This window comes from Gavialis gangeticus, unplaced genomic scaffold (genome assembly GCF_001723915.1).
Source record: "Gavialis gangeticus isolate Ggan-Ray unplaced genomic scaffold, GavGan_comp1, whole genome shotgun sequence".
In the NCBI taxonomy this organism is placed as follows: domain Eukaryota; kingdom Metazoa; phylum Chordata; order Crocodylia; family Gavialidae; genus Gavialis; species Gavialis gangeticus.
The window spans coordinates 4,655,443-4,677,727 of NW_017729012.1; the positions used below are offsets into that span (position 1 = coordinate 4,655,443).

Here is a 22,285-nt window from a genome sequence, read left to right on the forward strand (position 1 = left end):
AAGGAACAACAGATCATCACAGCCCAGTACTTAAAGGGCAGGAGAACACAAGGGCCACCTAAATTATGGCGTTTGAGTCCGCAGATGGCAGCAAACATAAATGTGTCTAGCGCAGATTAGGACGTGGCTACCCCCTGACACATTAAGCAGTTAAGGCGATAAGTAATAACAGGTTTCCCAAACATGTTTTACTCCTCCCACGGGAGCACAGCTTCTCTCTGCAGCGACAGCCCAGCGATGGTTTCCTTTCCTGGCAAAGGGGGAGATATACCCAGGATGCGCCTGCTTCATGGCAATCCGTCTAAATGAGACCTCGGGCGGATGATCCCATCCAGAGAAAAAAGTCAGGCACCATCATCCTGTTTGCAATCATGCCATGGATTTAACACTGGGTACAAAAACCTCACCTGGAAGTAATATCAGGACAGCAGCTTTAACTCAGAAACAGTCTGGACCTACAAAATTCAGGTCCTTGAAGGAATTGCCATGCATGCCGCATCCCAGGCGGCCTTCTAGGTTTCCGGGACATCTGGGGACAGGTATCTGCGCACATGGAGGCACTGTCAGCTGGAATAACCCTCATCTGAGAGCGAGAGAACAGAGGAGGAAGAGCCCATCACCGCAGGGAAGCTTCAGCGCTGCCCCCAGGATGCCTTCCCCTGGAGCAAATGCAAAATCGGTGTCCGAGATGTGCATGGGTGGAGGTTCGGGGTGGGGGAGAAGGACTCACAGTTGCGTACACCTAAAGGAGGAGAGGTCTTGACCCCATTCCTCTTCCCAGAGGTTATGGATGGTGATGTCCACGACCTTGACCTGCATGGGAAACTGACAGCAGGGAGCTCAGGGCGCTGGGGAGACAGGCTGAGATGCTTGGTGCTAAATGAACCATCCTAAATGCTCACTATGCCCTCATACACTGTACTTCATATATCGAGTCTCTTAGCCTTACTAATAGATGCTGCTATGGGGGGGATAGGGGTCAGCAAGAAAACTAGGCGCGATTTTCAACCACCGACTGAGCTGCCTGGTTGCAGATATGTTCTTTCAACCCAAAAGGCTGCGTCGTAGCTTCAAACTCTCCGTCGCACTTCCCTCTGCCTATCAGCCTTGCCACCATCTTAATCAAGTCCGATATCAGCCAGCTGTTCGTCAGCCATAAACTAATTGCAGCCACGTGCTCGGCAATCTTGGTGGCAGCAGCCTGGTCATATGCAGTGAAGGCAAGGAAGTTTGCTCGTTGACAGCCCATACCATTTTATTACGTCACTTAGTGACTGCAAGCAAATACTGGTCGGAGAGTGAATTGATCTTCAGCACTTCTGAAGTCTGTATTTATGGGCTAGCAAACAGCTTATCAGTCACACCCACAGCCAGCGCTGCCTACAAGGGGAGGCAGCGTACCGGAGACTTCTCCGACACTGTACTTTAAAAAGTCTTTGCATGTAAGGGCATGGCACGGCCCATACGGTGCGCTGACATGCACAGCAATCGGAAAGCATGCGGTCTGCCAACCAATAACGAGCTTGCACTAACAGCCCATTTCATTCTAGGACTGGCAGGAAACGCGGGGACAATCCCACAATAATGTACGTAGCCAGCCTGTGGCACAGGGGCATGTTAATAAAGACAGGAAGCAAAAAGAGCTGCTACCTAAGACTTCCATCCCGCAAAGACTACACGTGTCAGTGCCCTGGGATTACTCAAGTGTAAATCAGGACCAGGGCCTAAGCACGCACAGCCCTTTGCAATTTTGCTGCGGCTAAAAAGCACCGAAGAACAAGAACTGACAGTCAGCCCAGGTGCAGGATTAAAGAGACGCTGCCTGAAGCATGCCGCGATTCAGAGAAGACTGTGGCATTTATAAATGACTTACTGTAAATGAATGAAAGTGCAAGTCTCATTGTCTTTCTACCATTTGTTTCCTTACTGCAGCTCTCCCACCTGAGACGCAGATAACTGTCCCAGCTGCATTGCTTTCATTCGGGGCCTGTTTCAATGAATGCAGTAGCTCAAACATCACTGTATTTAAAGCCAAAAGCCCCACCTGCTTTTATGGATCTTGAGGCCAGGATCGAACGTGAGGCTCATCTGATGTAGCCACCTGCATGGGACAAATCACAGATTTCACCCTGTAATTCCTGTACCAAACCAGTCATATGTGGCTCAGCGAAAGCAGGAGTACCAAAAATACAACCCACAGGCTAGATCCCAGGAAAGGTGGAGGAGTCTGACACCCCTGAACTAAAGCATGGCTTTTAGAAAGATTCCCTGTCATGATTTAAAACATCCAATCTTTGTCTAAAAAAAAAAGCAAAAAGCCCTGAAAACATTCCTGGGAACAAGAAAAAAGGAAAGCACCACAAACAAGCTAAGCTTCAGGGTACAAACTATTGGAAAGAGTCTCTTTAAACTGGATGTGTTAAGCCGCACATGAAAGAAAACCTACTTTGATAAAACAGTTTCCAGTGATCTCCCATCAACCAGAGCCTTATAAATTGGTTTTATTACAGAGGAGCTCTCAGGCCTGGAACATAGTTGCTCAGCTGCTGCAGGTTTTAGCATAGCAGTGTCTAAAATAGGATTAAAATTAGGTTTAAGAGCAAATGATTGGAAACAAAAATTACAGTGCTTTCCGCTAGCAAATTAAAATCTACAGCAAGGGGAGGATGTGGCCTTTGCATCTGATTAGTCGTTCTAAAATTTCCCCTATTCCCTTGTAGTTCACCTCGGAAAGGATACAGATGCCTAGCTCCCCAGTGCGTGCAAGCTGGGAAAACTGCTTGCTGTCAAATCTTTTTTCGTGGAAACAAAAGAAGTCCACGAGGATCCCTGTTGATGCTCTTTCCATCACACATTAAAACCACAGGTTTTTTCGCCCTTTTAAAGAAGTAAAATCCAATCAGTATCAGATGCCCTGTCCAAAATCCAACAGCATGAGTGCACCTCTACAGCCTGCAACTCTCCTACCAGTCCTGATGGCCCTAAGTTCAAAACAGGGCGAAGGAGAAACGCACAGACGGCTGCTGAAAGCCATAAAGAAACGCTGGTCACCGGGCTGAGAGGGAGAGATTAAGGAGATAAGCCAACAGATTGAGACTGGGCATCAGAAAGAGGCAAAATACATGCAGCATCGCAACGTAAATCTGCATACAGCTGCTTATGCGAAAAATGTCTGAGGCCTGCATCTCCAGCTGAACACAAGGAGACATCGCCAACTCCGTCTGTGAGAAGGGTCCAAACTACAGCAAAACTCTCCTGATTGCTCCCGAGTTCTTCACATCAACACATTAACCCTAACAGCAGCAACCCTGACCAGGGTCACTGTGGAGTCCTAATTTACTGCTCACATTAATTGCTGTTCAGTGGGACTGGACAGAACAACCACAGAGCAAATGCTGCAAGCATTAAGCAAAACACGGACATGAATAAAATGTGCATCAGGAAAAAAAAAAAAACCCAGAGAGGCAGCATTGACTATTCACATTACAGGTGCGCTGACATCCTGATCAAAAACAGGGGTCTCTTACGACGGACACTTGAGGCACTGGCTGCTCTGGAAGGTGATGTCTCTCTAAGGAAGTATAGACAGACCAGAGTGCCAAAAAGGAGATAAAAGTCCAGGGTACCTTGAGACAGTTTAAGTGAGCTGCCCAAAGCCATAGAGGGAGTCTGTGGCGGAGCTGAATCCAGCTCTCCCACAATAATCCATTCCCCACCAGACCATTGCTCCTAGTTGGTTTCATCTTGCACTGCCACAGAAGGAAAGTTGAATGGGCAGAGATTACTGTCCCGCTAGGCCACAAAAAAGAGCGAGGGGGCAAGTCCCAGATGCTCCACAGACCTGTCCTTGCTGCCGCGCTGCCCTGTCCCCCTCACTTGCCAACAGCGTCACCGCTCGCACACGCAACCAGGCCTCTCCCCAGCTCTCCTTCCTCCCGATATTAATGCTGAGGGTGCCGGGGTTGGTACCAAACAGCCTGCACGTGCCACTCCTGGAAAGGCAAAGTCCAGGAAATAATCAGAGAAGCAAAGGCTGAATGTAACCTTTATTGACCAAAAGCACATGAGCGCCAGGAAGAGCCACTGAGAGCTCTGCCCTCGGTCTCACGCCCCCTCCAAATCGCAGCGGCTACCCGAACGGGTCTGCAGCAAGAGAGACTTGCCAGGAGACCTTCCCCCATCACTGCCCCACTCCTCCCAAGTGAAAACAAACTGGCCGCAGCGGTGGCAGAGAGCGATGAGAATATCAATTCATTTGGCGGGCAAAACTGAGGCGGGATCCCGAGGCTCTTGCAAGTGCAAGAGGCGGTGGGCGAGAAAGGCCAGCGGGAAGAATGGCAAGCGCGCGCCCGCCCACGAGTGCCATCCCTGGCAGCCTTTCACCCCTTCTGGAGGAAGCGCCGATGGAGACGAAGGCATGGGACAGATGCATAATGAACAAGAAAACAGCCCGACCGGCTAATCGTGTTTGCTGGCGGCCGGCCAAGCCTTGTACTCCGGGCTATCTGCTCCAGCAGCTGCGGGAAAACACGCTCCCCAACACAAAATCAGTTTTAAAGTGGTTTAACTTTAGCACACTTCGCATCTGCGTTCGCTGGGGAAGACAGCCAGAGAGTGCCCCATCCAGCAGGTTTGCTCCTTGCTCCTTCCAAGCATGGGGCAGTACATTTCGGCACCCAATTGCACTGCTTCATCATCCTCCCAGCCCTTCGGATCATGCCTCCTCCCCCGTTACGATCCGCTAATGCTTGCACGGTTCTGTTCGGCTGACGTTCGTTAGCACCCCAGCGGCTCAACCGAAACTGGGGCCCCGCTGTGCTTGGTGCTGTACATGCAACTCACAGTGCAAACAGGCAACACAGGCCAAAGATGGCCTTTAACCATCAAATCCCTTCCCAAGGTTGCTCTGCTGAATTCGCCCACTCTCCTTGAAGTCACTGATCGCTCCCGTGTGGTCTCATGAGTCAGGACTGGAGCGAAAGGGTCTTCCTGGTAGACCTCAGGGACATGAGCTGGTGGCAAGGCCAGACAAACACAGGCCTCCACACTTCTTGGGCCTCTATACATGCGCAGAAAACATTGCTTCCTAACACCTCTGCCCTCCGAGCCCCTCGCAGAAAGTCCTCCCCTCGCTGCCCACAATGCCAGCTGCAACCACGCGGTACTGGCATAACTTTCTTCACCTCGGCTTTGACGCTGCCCTAGATCTTCCTATCCTCCAGCAATGCCAGCAGTCACAGCCCTACCCCTCCTCGACTCACTTCTCAATGCTGGCCCGTACCTTGCCTCGTTGCAATGGCTGCAGAGGTGGCCCGTCACTACCACTTAGGCTGCACTGGTCTATATAATGCTGTAGCTTTCCCCCACCTGCTTATCTTCAGCTTGGTTAATATGTAAGCTCCCCGGGACAGCACTTATCTATCACGTACTGCATGCTTGCTCTGTGTTGGGTCCAATCAGGTCCCAAGCAGAAGCCCTCTGTATTCAAGGCAATGTAAATACACAGCAATGAAGGAAGTCAAGAGATGTTTCCCCAGTTAGCTTCTGCAACAATGGACATGTCTTACCCCTGTAACCAAAAATGAGAGAAGAGAGGCATCACCCCAGGGTCCTAATATTAGTGCACAACTTGGGAGACTAGGGCTCAGTCCTCCGGTCGCTCACAGCTTTGGGGTCCCATTTATAAACGGCGGGTAATCGGAGGTCCCTTACCTTACAGGGTGCTGGTGGAGCGAATGCATAAGCATGTAACCTATTAAAAACCAAGCAAAAGGTTTCCAGATGCTCTGGGAATGGGTCTGCGCAAGGAGCTTGTACAGGCAGGCAGGGCTGCGGCTGAGTCCACAAACCCCTGGGTCTTAACCACAGGTCCTCCAATGCTGCCGGAGAGCCTCTTCTGCCTCAGTCTACTCCTTTCACCCCATTTTACCTGCTCCCAGGGCAGCGAAGGCGGCACCTCCTCAAATGGCGAGGGCTGCTGGAAATCCAAGCGGCAGCCCCAGCAGTGGGCAAGCGAACTTTCACTCGGTCTCCCCCTCTGCTGTTCCTCCAATGTGTTTCCTAATGAGCAATTAGATGGGGCTGTCCTACTGCCGCGGCCGTCCAATTACGGCGGCTGTGTTTATAAAACAAGAACAAGGCCGCGATGTTAATTAAGTTAGCGCAAGCTCCCGGAGCTGGCTCAGGAGGCTGGTTGAAAGCGCGAATGCAAGCGCACGCAGACTCTGGACAGGGAAGATTTGCCTGTCTCCGCACACCCGCTCCAGCAGCGTGGAAGCAGCTCCATGCCGAGAAATATGGATGGGGCTTCTCTTTGCATTATGCAGCAGAGAGGAGATGCCGAGAAGCGATGCTCCTTCTGTAGCGTGGATCGGGAAGCACCTGTTTTTTTGTTTTACAAACCACTGGGGTAGGAGGTCATGTGCATAAGGGATGTGAGCCACAATCCAAGCTGTTTCAGCGTGAAAAAGCCTCCTGTTGCATTGTCATCATTCAGGAGAGAAGGCTAATCTATTCTCCGGCCTAAAAAATAAAAAAATAAAAAAAGGCAGTGGGAGAATGGGGGGGGGGGGGGGACCGGATGCTGAGATATCACATTATAGGCTAGAGATGAAACGGAGCAGTCTTGACACTAGGCTGGAAGCAAACACCAACTTTCCTCAAACAAAAACCCAGTTTCAATTTAATGAAGCAGAGGACAAAATGCCCATTTTAGGGTACTGGTTTGGGGGGCCAGGTGGCACTAACCTTTCATCCCAGTCCTCTCTGTAGGAAGCCCTCAGCCCCTGCCCCCTCTCTCCTCCATCATTGCTGGATGGTTGCTCCAGCTCCAGTGACTTTGGTTGCTGTTTTCTGGGTCTACCCCAAGCCTTTCCTCTCCTACCTTGTCCATGCCCCGCAACTCGACGACCTGCCTTGACATTTCTTCCTGCATATCCTGCTGCCGGCTCAACCTCAGCACGGCGGCAACTTGCCTGTCCACACCTGTCCCTGCGGGCAACTCCTCGCCAAGTTTATCACCGGGGCTCATCAGATTTGTCCTTCTCCGTCCCCCCAACCCTGTTGGCTCGTCACTCCTCGCTCTCAAAACCTTTGCCGTAAAGCAGATACAGCCCCAAGGGAGCTTTGCTCTGAGCAAGGAAATCAGGCAGCGATCCTTTCCGTGCATCTTACCCTTCGACTTTTCTCTATCCATCGTGACGTCGTAACACGGCCAGGATGTCCCAGCTGTCCCCAGGCCACACACAATTGCCATTTAGCATTTTATGGTTACGACAGAGACTGAATAGAAACCTCGCTTGAGCCAAAGGAGATTCACCCGCAGCTATTAGCTGCCAAGGGCCTCTGACACACAGATGAGCAGTTTCAAGTCCAGTCGGCAGAGGGCAGCCACTTGACATTTCATGCCCTGCCTAGCCCACTCCCCGTCATCTCCGCCGTGCCTCCAATCTAACGCAAACATAAGGCTTCTCAGATCAAAAAAATCTCTCTTTCTTTCTGTCCAGAAAGCACCCACGATATTTTATAAAAACAACGATAATTATAGAGAGCGCATCGGTGCTTTACAGTCCAATTTGGACTCGAGCTTTTTGCTGGTATCCCAATAAAAGATGTCCACCATCAACATATCCCAAAATGGCACTCCTGATCGGTCTGTCCTTCTGGAGTGGTGGGTGCATCTACACGTCACCGTGCCTTAGTACTTCCTTTATGGGAGTACTAAAGCACGGCGCGGTAACCGCCCGTACTGCGCCACGTGCGGTGCACGCGTAGATTTGCCCGCTATGTCGCCGGAGCAGCGCACCATTTGTGGGGAGCACGCTACTACCGCAACATAGCAAGTGATCATGCGTAGATCCGCGTGATCACTGCGACATGTAGACGCACCCGGTTTTACCTACATCACAAATAGCTATTGCACATCGGGTATTTAACAGACATATAAAAAGAGTCTTAAAATGGCAGTCAGGGTTTTTTAATCAAATAGCCGCACCCAACTCCCCTTGAAATATGAGCATTTAAATCTTTTAATTTTCTAAAGGATTTTAAGCCTAAAAGACACAGGGATGACCTAGGTCTTGCTCATCCTAGGCAACATTTTCTGCAGCCAGCCCAGCAGTTTGTGTTCGAGCAGTAGCAAATCTTTAACAAAAAAATAAATAAAATCCAGCGCTCACAAAGTTTTCAAGCAGCTGAGAATCTATCCCATCCTTTAGGCTAATGCAGTAGGTACATTGCCTTTTTCCTGTATGTAAAGAGGGAAAGTAACGAATTTGTTTTTAAGTTTTCTTTTTTTCTCTCAAACTGATCACAGGCGTTTCAAGAGTTCTGCCTGATCCGCTTCCTCTCATTTTGGGGCCTTAGGAATCGTATTTAAAAACGATAAAAAAAATAAATAAATAAATAAAGGGTGCGATTGTTGCCCCCAAACAATGGGCACACAGAAGGTGCCCCTCCATCACAGACATTTGTCACTCATAAAGCTGTCGCCAGCTCCACCCAAATAACACACTCCCTTCTCGGGGACAGATTTATGACAGGCCATCGGGGAACTAACAGATGTCAGCGCTTCTCAACACCCAGCGGGTTTATACAGCAGCTTAACTCAGCTACAAGTCACTAGGACAAATCCAGCCCAGGTGTAAGATTAAATTCACCTCCCTTACACGCTAATACCTTCCCCCAACTTGTGACTGTTGGGGAAACATTGCTGACTTTCAACCCACCGGCTTTCAAATTAGGTCCCACTTCTCCAATGAGATCCAAAAAATGTGAAGTCTCGTAGCTCTGTATGGGGACGGGGGTTGCTCATAGAGGGCTGTTGGCCAGATCAGCCTGTTTGGAGACAGATAAATCCAAGTGGAAAGTTGCTAGCATCAGGCTTGCAAACAAGCCCTCCTTCCCATGCACCAAAAAAAGAAAAGAATAAAGGACAAACCCCCACACCACCGTAAAGGAAATTAAATGTAAAGACAGACTGAGCCAAAGGGTTAGTGCTATTCCCTGCCACAAAATGTCGGGCCTTTGGTATCCTTACCGTGACTAATCCACGGTTTTCACACACATTTGCCATGCCAGAATTACAGCCCGAGTTTGAAACTAAGCCTATATTAATGAGATGGCACAGGTAGTTAATCAAAAAGTTCCTTGCCTTGTAAGGCTGCTGTGCCTGGGTTTCATCTAAGGTAATTTGATCTTGGTAGGACGACATTCCTAAAATAGCTGAGGGAATTCAAACATGAAATAAGGTTTCCAGGAAGGGATTAAAAAAAAAAGGTCAAGCAAGTGTGAGTGATTCAAGTAACCTAGTATCCCTTTGTGAAATTTAAATGGATCTCTGTTAAAAATCTCTCTCGTGTCAAGGTGTGTGATAAATTAGACACGAGGGGCTGCCTTAAGAAAAAAAGGCAGCTATGAAATCACTGCAAGACGACTGAGCCGTGCGACCCCTTTCTCCCTTGGCTTCCCTTGCTGCCATCAACACGCGCCTGCCTCCAGCTGCAATCCCTCAAAAGTTTACAGCCTCTTGGAAAAGTCAAATAATGGTAGAAACGCGGAGAACAAGGGGGCCAAAGAGCCCGGCTGCAAGACTCGCCCGGCCTACCAGGAATGCCGGAGCTGTTGCTTCGTTCTTCCCATTACTGGCAAAGAGACCTCGCGCTCAGTAATTAAATTACTGGGATTCCTGCTTTCGAAACAGCTAACGCACCACTTCGAGGCAGCCTGCAGCTTGCGGCTCTGCTCAGCCTCCTCGTCCAACACAGGAGGGTGGCCTTTTACTTCTTCAACCACCTCCCCGAAATAATAACTGCTCCCCCATACGTATGCTGTGGTCGCTGGGTTGTACACTGGACGGACAGCGCGGGGTTGAGTCTACAAAAACACTATCATTTTCTCCAGTGACGGCACGTACAAGACAGTTTGTTGGACCCTGACAGTATAACATACGTGACGACAAAGGGAATCTCTTTGAGCTGTTGGCATTGCAGGGTCTAGGATGCATATTTGAGACCTAAAGCTATTCTGCACCGGAGGCTTCAGTGTACACCCCCCCACCACCACCATAACGCACCACCTCTTTCCAATGCATTAACGCGATGCATTTCTACCCCACCCCATGCTGACGTGTCAAAGCTTACTCAGATCGGGACCTGGAGGTAGCCAGTGCTCTTGAAACGGCCTCCGCGGATGCCAACATGGTTCTCAGCTGAGCTGCCCTCGCCCGACCCAGGAGCTGGGACTTCAGGGAATTTCCCCTCCTGGTCTCTTCCTCTTGGCCACAAGCAAGAGTCTCCTTGGTCACCAGGAATCAGTAAAGGATGATGGCAGGATGCCGTGACATCTCGCCCAGCTGACCGCAGCAGCAGTGTGTGCACGCACACCAGCTCCTAGCTCCCAGGGATCCTGGGAGGAGGCAGTCTTCTCCTAATAGCTGTGGGGTATACCGTACCCTGCTCCACAGAGGGTCAACAGCAAGCAGGAAGGGGAAAGCTGCTGGAAGCTCAGCTGGGGTGGAGCACGCTAGGGAGGGGTACCTGGCAGAGTCCTTATCAGGCCCCACCACATGCTGTAGTAGCTAACAGATGAGGCACCGTTGCTGCCAGCCTCCAGACCTGACCCTCTACCAAGGAGAGGCACAACAAAGCTCCAGTGACTGAAGGGTCAGGGCAGAGGACTGTGTACTAGGGCTACTGCAGATCTGGGGGGAAGACCCCTGACTCCCTGGGGGGCCCTGTGCCTTAACTTCACCTGTTGGTGACATGGGGATAATAGTATTTACCTACCTGCCAGGAGCAGTGGGGGATTTAATGCGCATTTAAGTGATGCCCTAAGGGTTCCTTGAAGGAAAGGTGCTAGATAAGGGTCTGATCCAGAGCCCCCCTGAAGCCAGGAGTCTTTCCATATTCTTCCCCAATTTGGGATTAGCTCCTTCATGCATCCTACCCCTCGAAGCCAGCAGGATGAGGGAGCTCCATGCATTTCACTTTCATGCGCGGGGGGCGGGGATAAAGCCGCACTCCAGAAGTGCAACACAAAGCGAGGAATGCAGCATGCGGGCGGTTAAAGGAAAGGGCACGTGATCGGCCCCAGCCAGCTCATAGCCACGTTAATCCCTGGGCAACACCGCTTAGGCTGGGCCGATTTCCATACACGTTTCCTAAATCTGCCACCGAACTCAAGGGCACAGCTGGAGCATTGAATGCAACGGACAGCTGGCGCGGCAAGTCCTTTCCGAGGCATGTGCACGCTGGTTCCTCCAGAGCCGCTGCCTTCTGGAGTCCCGGTAAACAGGAAGCACGCATGTCCAAATGACTGTTACAAGTGGCATGCTTATTAACCGTAAAGCGCGGCAATTTAACAAGGCGCCCTCATCTTCCAGTTAAGCATTAGTATAATCAATTTAATTGAAAGGCACCCGGGCTTTCCAAGATTCGTACTTCTACCCTGCGATGCATTGCCCCATCTCACCTCCCCCATGGGAACTGGAGATGCAGGCCAGCGAGGACAAAGAAGGGCGTTGCTCGAAAGCAGCCTCTAAATCCTGCGCTTGCCCAACCCTCGAGGACACCAAGGTGAGTCACTACGGGTGTGCGAGGAGTTTCTCAATGGACAGCACACCCAAGCGATTGAGGTGCAGGCTATGATCCAAGGCTGCGAGAAGGCGATTGCTCCCTCCCTGCCCCTCCAAAACCCTCTTTTGAGGAGGGGAAGGGAGCGGGGTCTGTTTGTTCAGTCTGCCGGACCGCAGGCACCGTGTGCCGGGGACTTTCGTGACCACCTGAGGTCTCGGCGACTTGCTGGCAGGCCGCGCAGCTGTCCAAACAGCTCCAGGTTACAACAATGCCTGTTGGACCAGATGGCCCCTTTCATTCCCTTCCTTTAATAATGGTGCTCAGGGAAGGCCCAATGCTGATTTTGCACAGAGAGAACTCCCTTCTTTTCTGTGATCCAAGCAAAACCAAGACCTCGGCCATGACCAGCTCTGGGCCCCATCCTGCAAGGTCCCGAAGACCCCGATGCCCGTGACAGCAGCCTCCGGGGCTGCCCCTTCAGTTAAGGCTATGAAGAAAAGTCATTCAGGGGCAAATCGTTCGGGTTTCCCTTGGTAGATCACCACCCCTCTTCACACAGATGGGGTTCAGCTACCTCTACCGCAACATGCCCCTAACCCTGTATCTAGCGCCACAGCTCTAGGAGTCCAGGCAAGGCCTGAGAAGAAGCAAGTATCTTGGAGCAGGGAAGATGGGAGGAAAAAAAAAAAAAAATCAGTATTTTCCCCTCATCGGCACCACAGGGATCAAGAAGGAAAGAATATTAATCCCCCCTGATACCATGCTGGAAGTGACCCTCGCTCAAGGGGCTGCAGAAGCCTGGCTGGACAACTCTAAGGAAACACACAGCCTTGTGCCAGCTCAGCAAACCTCCGAGGTGTATCCAATACATGTAGGAGATATAATCCATGCCATGCAGCTTGCAGTCTGAGTAGACCAGACAGATAAAAAACAGGAGGGATATTTATCCCCATTGTACGGAGGGGGAAACTGAGGCAATAAACGACTTGGTGAAGGCCACAGACGGTGTCTGCAGTAGAGCTAGGAGCAATGCCCACATCTTACCACCTTAAGCACAGACCAACTTCTTGCTTATCTTACTGGCGTTTCTTCCATGCTGATTTCCCTGCTCTGTGTTTGTGCCCTCCATGGCGTTTCCCCTCTGATCTGGGGAGGCAACCGAGCAAAACAATTAAAACAGCTGGATCAATATTACCAAGCCGGCTTACCATGGGTACTTAACACACCATCTTGGCTATTTATTCTGGAAGGTCATCCGTGCGTCTCCCACGACTAGCCGGGGAATTGGTTATTGATCCTCGTTGCCCTCTGTGCCTGCGGTTACCTCTGCTGTCAGCCTCATTGGAACAGATGGTTCGGATAACTTTACAAATTCAACAATAAAGATCTGGGTTGTTTTCCTGTGGGCAATCCACAAAACCTGTATGCATCAGTCAAAAAAATAAATAAATTACCAATTAAAATCTCCCACCGAATCCAGCAAGGCTTTAAAGTCTCCATTGCTCCTGCTTTTTATCAGGAATGGGGGCTCCTATCTAGCGGTTAGACGGAGGGAACAGGGAGCGAGGGCTCCTGGTCGACGTAGCCCAGAGGACCGAGCACTGGCCTGGGGCACAGGGGCCCTCTGTCCTTCATCAAGTCACTTCACTTCCCAGAACAACAGTTTCCCCACCTGTAAAAACAAGATTAATGACCCTGCCCTTGTAATGCTCTTACAAAAAGCTTTTACATCAGTAGATTGACAGCAGCATCTGTCAGGATCTTTATTATTGCTGCCACTGCCTGACAACATCATTAATAACAGAAGCTTTTGCTTTGCTAATGACAGAAAATCATCTTCCCGACCGCTAGCCGGTATCCAAAGGCAATGGTTCTGTGGTGCCACCGTAACGTGCTGCACGCTCCATTCGCTTGGGCATGTGTTGCACATAATGCAGGCGGACAGTTCGGAAACGAGCGGGCTGACTGCGTGGCACGGCAACCCGTCGGAAACGAAATGCTTCTGCGTGAAAGCCTAAGAGCCACAGAGATGGTTGGCAGGCGTGGACCTGGCTGCAACTGGTTACTCTGAAGGGCAACGGGAGGAATCGCCGTATGCATTTGCCTGGTAGTCAGAGAGGCCTATGAATCCAAGCAGCCTCAAAAGCAGGAGACAAATTTCATTAGGATTTACAAGAACAAGACTAGATACTGTCCCCCGTGGTGTCAGACGACCGTATTCACATCACAGGCACGCTGGGGAATTGCGGCGCTTCTGCATTGCAAAGCAATGTCACATCTGGTTGCTGTTTTCTCAAATCATTGTGCACAGCTCCACCGAGATGCTTTCCCTGCCAGGACTGAGTTGCTGACTCCGGGAATAGGGTGCTTGCCGCAATGCACACAGGGCTGGTGGGACTCAGGGGCCTAAGGGATATTTTGGATCCTAAAGCTCAGCAAAATGCCACAGCTCAATAAGATTATTTATCAGACATTTCGACAGGGATACTGGGAGTTCACCGAGTCAGGATCTAGGCAGCAGCAAGGGGGTGGGGGGGTGGGGATATGAACATTTCTGCTTTGGGATTTTAGCTAGTCTGTAATTAACAGGGGTCCAGAAAAACTTACCCTATGGAGAGATTATCCCATTGCTACCTACAGCAGGGATCCTTCCACCGTCCGCCAAAGCAGCTGATAGTGGTCCGTGCAAGATATGGGATGCCAGCCGGGACACGCACATGGTCTGATACAGTACGGTAGATCCTACGTTCTCGCACCTGGGGCATAGACCCGGTCCTCACCACTTTTTGTAGTCACTCAGTTAACACTTGCAAGTCCTATATAGCACTTCCTCACTCATCTGGGCTCCCCCACTTACTTCTGAACATCCCTTTTGAACCCCAAGAGTCCAAAGGGGCATGGAGATTTCAAAGTCGGGAAACCAAGATTTCTCCTGTGGGGCACATAGAAGCTAAGACAGCAGTCAGAAAAAAAAGACTGGAGCAGGCCAAGTGGGGAACGCTTTGGTGGCACAGAAATTTGGGGGACAGGAAGTGCTAATGGCATCATAATGCGAACAGATTCTCGGAGTGGATGTAAGCGGAGCAGTGCTGATCTACACCAGCGGATACTTTGGCCCGGGATATTTAAGTTTGGGACCCAAAGACTTGCTCTGCACAGAAGAGGCTGTGCTGGAAGGAAAAGAGGCACGGCCCCCACGGGGAAAAGAACGAGCGTTCATCCATCCCCACCTATAAAACACAATGGGAGGCGGAGGAACAACGAGCTCTCTTTTTAGCATGCACCGCGAGCGCACAAATGGAAAACGTGCCCAGCCCAGAAGAGGTTTTCCCCACAGACCAAACAATCCTCCATGCACACACGCCACTCGGAGCAATGTTTTCTTCCAGTTCATTGTGCTAGCCCCGCTGATAACAGCCTATCCACAAAGGGTGGAAACACAACAGGCAGAAAGAGCAGATTACGGGTGACCTTGCTACATTTATCTCCGTTGCGTCTAATCCATCATCTTGCGCCGCTCGAAGGGATGGGCAGAGTCGCTAAGCTGCTTGCTTGGATGTCCACGAGGCAGGCGGCTTTCCATGCAATCTAGTTAGCACACGGCAGGCAGAGAGACGCAATATGGCCCACGCGCCAGCACTGCAGGGGGTCTCGTGGCTACAGCTGAGGAAGGCAAGTCTGGACTCCTGGGGTTTTTTTGCGCCTCCACCTTTGTACAAGGTCTTGGACAAGTCAGTTGAGTATTTATGCCGCTGAAACAGAGCACGAGACCCACCACTCTTCTGCAAGACGACGGTCATCAGCCTGCCCTGGGAGCCAGTCGTGCCAAGGGTCAGGAAACGGGGAGGAAAGCACTTTGGGGACAATTTCCAGGTTGGGTTTTGTCAGCCACCGCTAAACCGTCAAGGAACGAAAGATGCTGCAGGCTGAGGGCATCCATCACACTCCACGTCCAAGCTCATTTTTGTAGCACCCCCTTAAAGACGGATTTGCCATCTAAAGTCAAGCGTCATCGCAACTAGAGGGTGGAAATGGCTCGTCCCCATTCAAATGGGGGCAGGACTGGTCCCCAGGCACCTCCGCCCAAAGGGGAATTACTCAGACTCTATTATATCTCCAGCTGAAGTCAGCAGGAGCTGGGAACACCGAAGCAGGTTTTTTGGGCCTCAAAGCAACACCACTGAGATGCTTTCTAGCCCCGAAGACACCGATTGCAATCATCGGGAGCCAAAGCAAAAGTTTCAACCGTCTCTACAGAATGAGGATTTTCATTTGATCGCATTGTTCAAAACACCAAGAGCCTACATGGCTCAGGGGAGGCTAAGACCACCCCTCCCCAGGAAGACATGGGCAGGAGCCTACAGGGCAAAGATTTACTCCGGGAAAGGGGACACTAGGTGCGGTGGCTCTGTCCCCAGAGTGTGCGCGCGCCGCGTCTACCAAAAAGATGCAGGATCGAGTCCGGCTCTCTGCATTCACAGGGAACCATAAAGGAACCCCAAAAAAGGCCACTTCAAACCCACACCCGCAACGATGGAGAACAGCTGAAACGCACCAAGAACATCCTACGACAGGCCGCGGCTACAAGATGGGAAGACGAGGGCCTTGCCAGTGCCCCCGACTTTAATGCTACGTGCACCTACTGCAGGTTACCCCTCCTGTTCACTGCACCTCTGACCGGGTAGGAAGCCTCTCACCAGCCACGCTGCATTTCAGTTTGGACACAGCGCATCAGGCCTGGTCTGCTCATGAGAGCTTTGTTGTGCCAGTCAGAAGGGGTGTTTTTGCCAACACAGCTATGCTGGCAAAAGCCCTGTTATGGATGTGCTTACACTGATAAACGGCGGCTTTTCCCAGCACAGATCAGGCCAGTTTCCCCGAGCGAAACAAATAGCACCATGAAAAGGACTTCGTGCCAGCATAACTTCATCTTCGGCGCTTGCCAGCAGCATATAAAAGTCAGCAGACAATGCCGCAGAGAACCCGCTCATCAAGACAACTTCGTGGGTGCTCTTTCTTTCCGTAGCATTTTCTATAACCAGGAAAAAAAAAATATCCAAACAAACTAGCAATGCAACCAACACCTGCAGATGGGAATGCAGACATAGGGCTTGATCCCATGCTGCCCTGGGCACTGAGGGCACCGGGCACATCCACAACGTGTGCTGCATCTTGCCCAGGTTGAAGCAAATTGTTATTTCACAATAGACACCCCAGAGGAATGGCTGGAGTGACTGGGCCCAGGGAGAAACATTCAATGCACTAATTGCAAATCCACCAATAATCTTAGCAATTCCTGGTAGTTTATACACATGCTACGTTCACTACCAAGCACTAAGACGGAGCCATAAGGCTGTAAACATGGAAAAGACACACACACACACACTATACTGTGGCACTTACGTGCTTTGCAATTCCTGGCAGTATGAGACATTAGTCTCCTGCCTTCAGAGTTTAAAGACCCTCTGTTCAATGTGCAAAGGAGGGGAAAAAAAAAATTCAGTATTGATTTGCCTAAGGCCACGCAGAGCAGAAAGACTGCACAAGTTTCTATGGAAACAAAATTAGCAGAGTAACAATCTCACTCGCGGGCACTGTAAATTAGTCCCCGGGACAGGTGCCTGTCCATTAACATCTGATAAAAAGATTTAGAGGTACTCTCGTTTCACACACCATTGTGACTGCTTAGTTTAACCGCAGTCAAGGAGGGGAAGAAATGCTTAGTTTTCTGGCCACGTGTGCTGCACGAATCGCCTCGAGACAGCACAGGCTCACTGGCACACAGGGAAGGGGCCGTGCAATGTAAACCAGATGGTGGAGGAGCCCACGTGGAAAGCGTCTTCCAGATCCTGTTGGCCTAGCGTCACTTTGGCAGACGGAGGTTTCTCCGAGGGGTTAGGCATAACCTGGATCAGGGTTAGGAAACATGGGAGAGGGGAGAAGTGGAGCTGTGGCAGGGTTCAGCACCTGTTGGTCTCTGCTCCAGACAAAGCATTCAAGGAAAAAGCCAGGCTCATGTGTGGTTGCAAAGATGCTGTAACCAAGAGTCACTGAAGACCAGAAACTGCAGACTTCCTGCGGCCGGGGTGCTTGGGGAAGTGTGACCAGCTCTTCTCTTGCATGGGTGGCAAACACTGAAGTCTTTATTATCATGATGATTTGTAGTACTGCCACTGAGAAACCAGGATCCCACTTTGTGCAAAGAAAGGCTTGGGTTGAAAAGGTTCAAGCCCCTTCCCCACTCAAAGAGATCTCACAAACCAGGTCCCGACAAGTCTGGAAGACGCTGATGAGCGAGCACATAACGAAAGGGTGATCCTACAGGGGACAAGGGCGTGAAACCAGAATGGCTGAAGGGGCAGAGATTTGGTCAGACTGTCTCAATTCGAGGGGAGATGTGCTTTCTGCTTTGGTTTTATTTTTAATCCAACAACAATTAATCCCAGTGACGACGCACACTTGGATGCAAGGACTTTGCAACAGCCTCCTGCCTCTCCCTTCTGTGAAGGCGAGAGAGGACGCACTGAAACGTCCAAGACCCCCAAGGAACTCCAGCAACACCAGGGAAGACAAGACCTGGCATTGCTGAAATGGCCAAGTCAACCACAAGAAGCAGGGAAGGAAAGCTTTCCCTCAAAACACAAGAACCCCCTTTGCATCACTTCCCGACTGACGGAGAAGTCCCAGAATCACAGAAAACGAGGGTTGAAGGGATCTCAGGAGTTGCATCTAGTGCAACCCCCTGCTCAAAGCAGGACCAGCCCCAACTGCATCAGCCCAGCCAAGAGTTGGGCTAGCCAGGTCTTAAAAACCTCCAAGGATGGAGAGTCCAGCACCTCTCTGGGTAACCTGTCCCTGTGTTTTACTACCCTCCTAGTGAGAAAGTTTTTCCTAATATCCAACCTCAACTGCCCTTGCTGCAACCTGAGCCCATTGCTCCTTGTCCTGTCATCTGCCACCACCGAGAACAGTCCAGCTCCATCCTCTTTGCAACTCCCCTGCAGGGAGCTGAAGGCTGCTATTCAATTCCCTCTTAGTCTTCTCTTCTGCGAACTAAATAAGCCCAGATCCCTCTGCTTCTCCTCACAAGACACGTCCCGCAGCCCCCTCACCGTTTTTGTTGCCCTCCACTGGACTCTCTCCAACTTTCTGTAATGGGGCCCAAAACTGGACACTTCTCCAACTGTGCTGAATAGGGGAGAATAATCATTTCCCTTGATCTGCTGGCAACGCTCCTACCAGTGCAGCCCAGTCTGCCATGAGCTTTCTTGGCGACAAGGGCACGCTGGTGGCTCATATCCAACTTATTGTCCACTGTCACCCCCAGGTCCTTTTCTGCAGAGCTGCTGCCCAGCCGGTCGGTCCCCAGGCTGTAGCAGTGCATGGGCTTGCTCCATCCTAAAGTGCAGGACTTTGCATTTCTTCTCATTAAAACATCTTGCATGACACAGAAAATTTGGCATGAACCCAATCCAAAAATCAAAAGATCTGGGCAGTTCCCCTTAAGGAAGACCCTGCTTCCAGCAGCAAGGCACACATCAAACACTTCACTGGGACCTTCTGTAGGTAACAACTCCTAGGTGGACAGCAAATCACCAGCACCATTAATGCAGCGCGTAGGTGTTTCTTGTACAGGTCTCTCATCCCAAGGGAAACGCGAGCTGGCTCTTTTTAGCTTGCAAGAGTTGTAAGCATGAGCCTCACAAGTTGGCATCACTTAAAGCCACTGAGAGAAAGGGGGGAAAAAAAAATGAACTAATTCAGACTCGAACAGAAGAGCTCTTTCTGTGAACCAGCAAGCCATATGGTTGCTACACGCTGTCCTCTGGAAGTAGCAAACTGATGGCTCGGTACAGTCAGTACAGGCTGTATTCCTGCCATGCTGTGACATAGCATCTCATTTTAATGGCCCGCTCTTTTATCCTCCCTCACACTGCGAGACACTGCTCAGCAGAGGAAAGCCCCCACGAAACACTACCCTGACTGGGCGACGGATATTTAATTAAATACTCAGATGTCAGATCTCTCCCAGGGAAACAACAGAATTTTTTTTCCAGTGAACCTTGAAAGCAGGGATATTCCCTCGTCCTGCATGGCAGGGCTCTTCCAGGGAACAGATAAACGTCCATTAAAAGATGCAGTTCAAAATTCACTCTGTACCTTTTGACATCCCAGCACAGTGGAGCATAATGTTATATAGAAAAAGTGATATGGGGAGATTAACCTGGACCTAAAAAGTCAGCTTGATGCTCAAACAAGCTCTGAATTTCTCTTCAGGCTTGGGAGCACAGCTTGGACAAGTTTCAGGAAAGGAAAAAAAGAAGGGGGGGATATATCTGCAGGGCTAGAGAGGATGACAGCTTTTTTCCACTGTCTCACTTGAGTTTGCATCCAAATTCTCAGCTCTCTGCTTTGAAACAGATGAGCAATAATACCGGTGCCGTAGTTGCCCCCCCTACATGGCTTTCTTATAGCTCGCCACCAAATCAGGGCAAGCTCTTCCTCAAACTGCCGTCGGCTGAATGCGTTTCATTAGCAAAATTAATTTTCATGCTAAACGCCGGCCCTCTGCCCTTCCTCTTCCCCCCCTGCCCTGCCACCAGTGCTTCAGAGTCCAGGTATTCAGGCCAGCCTAAAGCAAAGGCTATTATCCGGCAACAAAGACTGACAGCAGCAGCAGGTCTACAGCCGGCAATTTGGGACAAATAAATGCTTTGCCAGTAGAGGCTTATTATTTGCATCAGGACAGTGCCTGGGAGACCCCGGTCAGATGCTCAGCACTGGACGCAGCCGTAATGAAGAGGCAGCTCCCTGCCTCGAACAGCTAACGAGGCAAGATGTGATAGTTGTTTAGTACAACGCGAGAAGGGGAACACCAGGAAACAAGGAGACAACCCAGCTCAGCAAGTCCCAGCGCTCCAGCTGCCACTCGGTTTTGTAGGCATCACGGCAGGGGATGGGCAAAGGTCCTGCCAGGGTTTGCAGGGAGCTCCAGCCAGGGGAAAGGTGGCACCGTTGCCACCGATGGACATTGGCTCTATTCCTGCCACGCTGGCTGTTGAGTCTCCCCATGCCCACCCTGGATATCTGGAGGCAGGTGAAGGCAACCGGGTTGCCTTGCATCTTCCACCCCGTCTCCATCATCTTGAACTCGGAAGCAATGGGAAGATAAACGAGCTGTCTCTTAAACTCCCAAGTTTCTACCCCTTGGGCAAAATGTTTACCGTGGTGCCCAGCCCTCCCTGAAATCCTGGAGGAAGGACAGGCCTCAAGCACGTACTTGGGAAATTCAGGGTCACGTTTGTTCCTGTCGCTGGCAACAACTCTGAAGGGAGATGATTCAAAGGACTCGGACATGGAGAATTATAAAAAAGCTGTTTCATCCGCACATCCACAGGGGTACCGGACCTTGCAGGCTTGCCACAGAAACTTTGCCTCGAATTTGCACGCTGCACCTCTGCTCCACTCCTGCTGTGACCCCCATCTCCATGCATTTTGACTCTTCAAAGATCTTAAAGCTCAGCACTCCTCAGTCATGTAAACGGTGCAACCATGCAGTCTCCCATACTCAACTGCCCCACGCCAACAGTCCTGCACATATTTCTACATCCCCTTCTCTATTCGCTTCGCTCCGGTGCCCACAAGCTGGCCAGCCTCGCTTCAAAAGCTTTTGCGCCAGCATCTCTCCAATCAACCGAGCTAATCACGTGCCCTCTTGGTTTTGATCCCCTTCGAAAACGAGCTTCCTTCTCTCTTCCATACCTCCCCCCACCCTTCCTTTCCTTCTTCCAGTATTATTATCACTACTTCCAAACTGCAGCGCTCGAGAGGGTGTTTGGGGACACAACGCGCAGGGTGCGTGCCAATGCCAAAAGCGGCATTTAACGGCGTGATCTAATTTTAAGAGAAGTTGGCTTCCAAAAGCGACTGCGCCGAATAGCTGAGCGCCAGAAATATCAGAGCATCTCCTCCGTCAGCAGAAGAGCAAAGATGTGCCTGATCAAGAAAGAGATTACAAGCTAGTGCACCATCCCTTAAAGAGTCCCGAGGAACCTCGCACCTTCCGGGGACGCTGCCGAAGAAGATCGCCAAGGAGAAAACACCGCTCTAATTGACTCTGTAACTGGGTCAAACGTTAAAATCAGCACTAAGCAGCAACGTCGCTGCAACTCACCTAACAGATGTGCCATGCTCTAGGTCTCTAGAGAAAAAATCTACCTATTAACTTGTTTCTAACCTGCAAAAGGTTTGCTTTCGTGAGACAGGGCAGCAAAAAGGGCCGCAAAACAGGCACATCTTGAATTAAATGTGTGCATTTTAACCTGTCGCTAAGGCACAGCAGCTCTCTTTCCCTGGTTTCCAGTGTGGACTTTCCCGGGGAATAAATTGACAAGCTGTCAGGGAGAAATATCGCTTCCTGAAATCAGAGCTCATTTTCCAGCAATAAAGACAGAGATAAAGCTGAAAGGGGAACACAAGGGAGGCAGGCAGCATTGTATATCACTATACAGGCACAGCTGGCATGGTTGGCCATTTCACCCGTTTAAAGCCAGGATCCTTCCTGCACTTCTCTTAAAAGGCAAATATCCATGGACTGAGAGGCGGCACCTTTGAACGAGAAAACCACTTGCAAAGGCAAGAAAGAAACAGCTTAAAAAAAGAAGTGGAGTCCTGACCTACCTACAGGCTGGGCGGGGCGGTAGGATTAAAAA

General features: G+C 50.6%; 1 protein-coding gene across 3 annotated transcripts in view; it reads right to left on the minus strand.

The window, feature by feature from the left end:
- Positions 1-22,285, minus strand: part of CUEDC1 (CUE domain containing 1) — a 96,155-nt gene that overhangs the window by 46,847 nt on the left and 27,023 nt on the right. The window contains exon 3 of one of the 3 annotated variants that reach the window (XM_019511080.1): positions 12,782-12,993. The exons of the other annotated variants lie outside the window; for them this stretch is intronic. The gene's annotated coding sequence lies outside the window, so the exon portion shown is untranslated. The remainder of the gene's footprint in view (positions 1-12,781; positions 12,994-22,285) is intronic. 3 annotated transcript variants of the gene reach the window in all.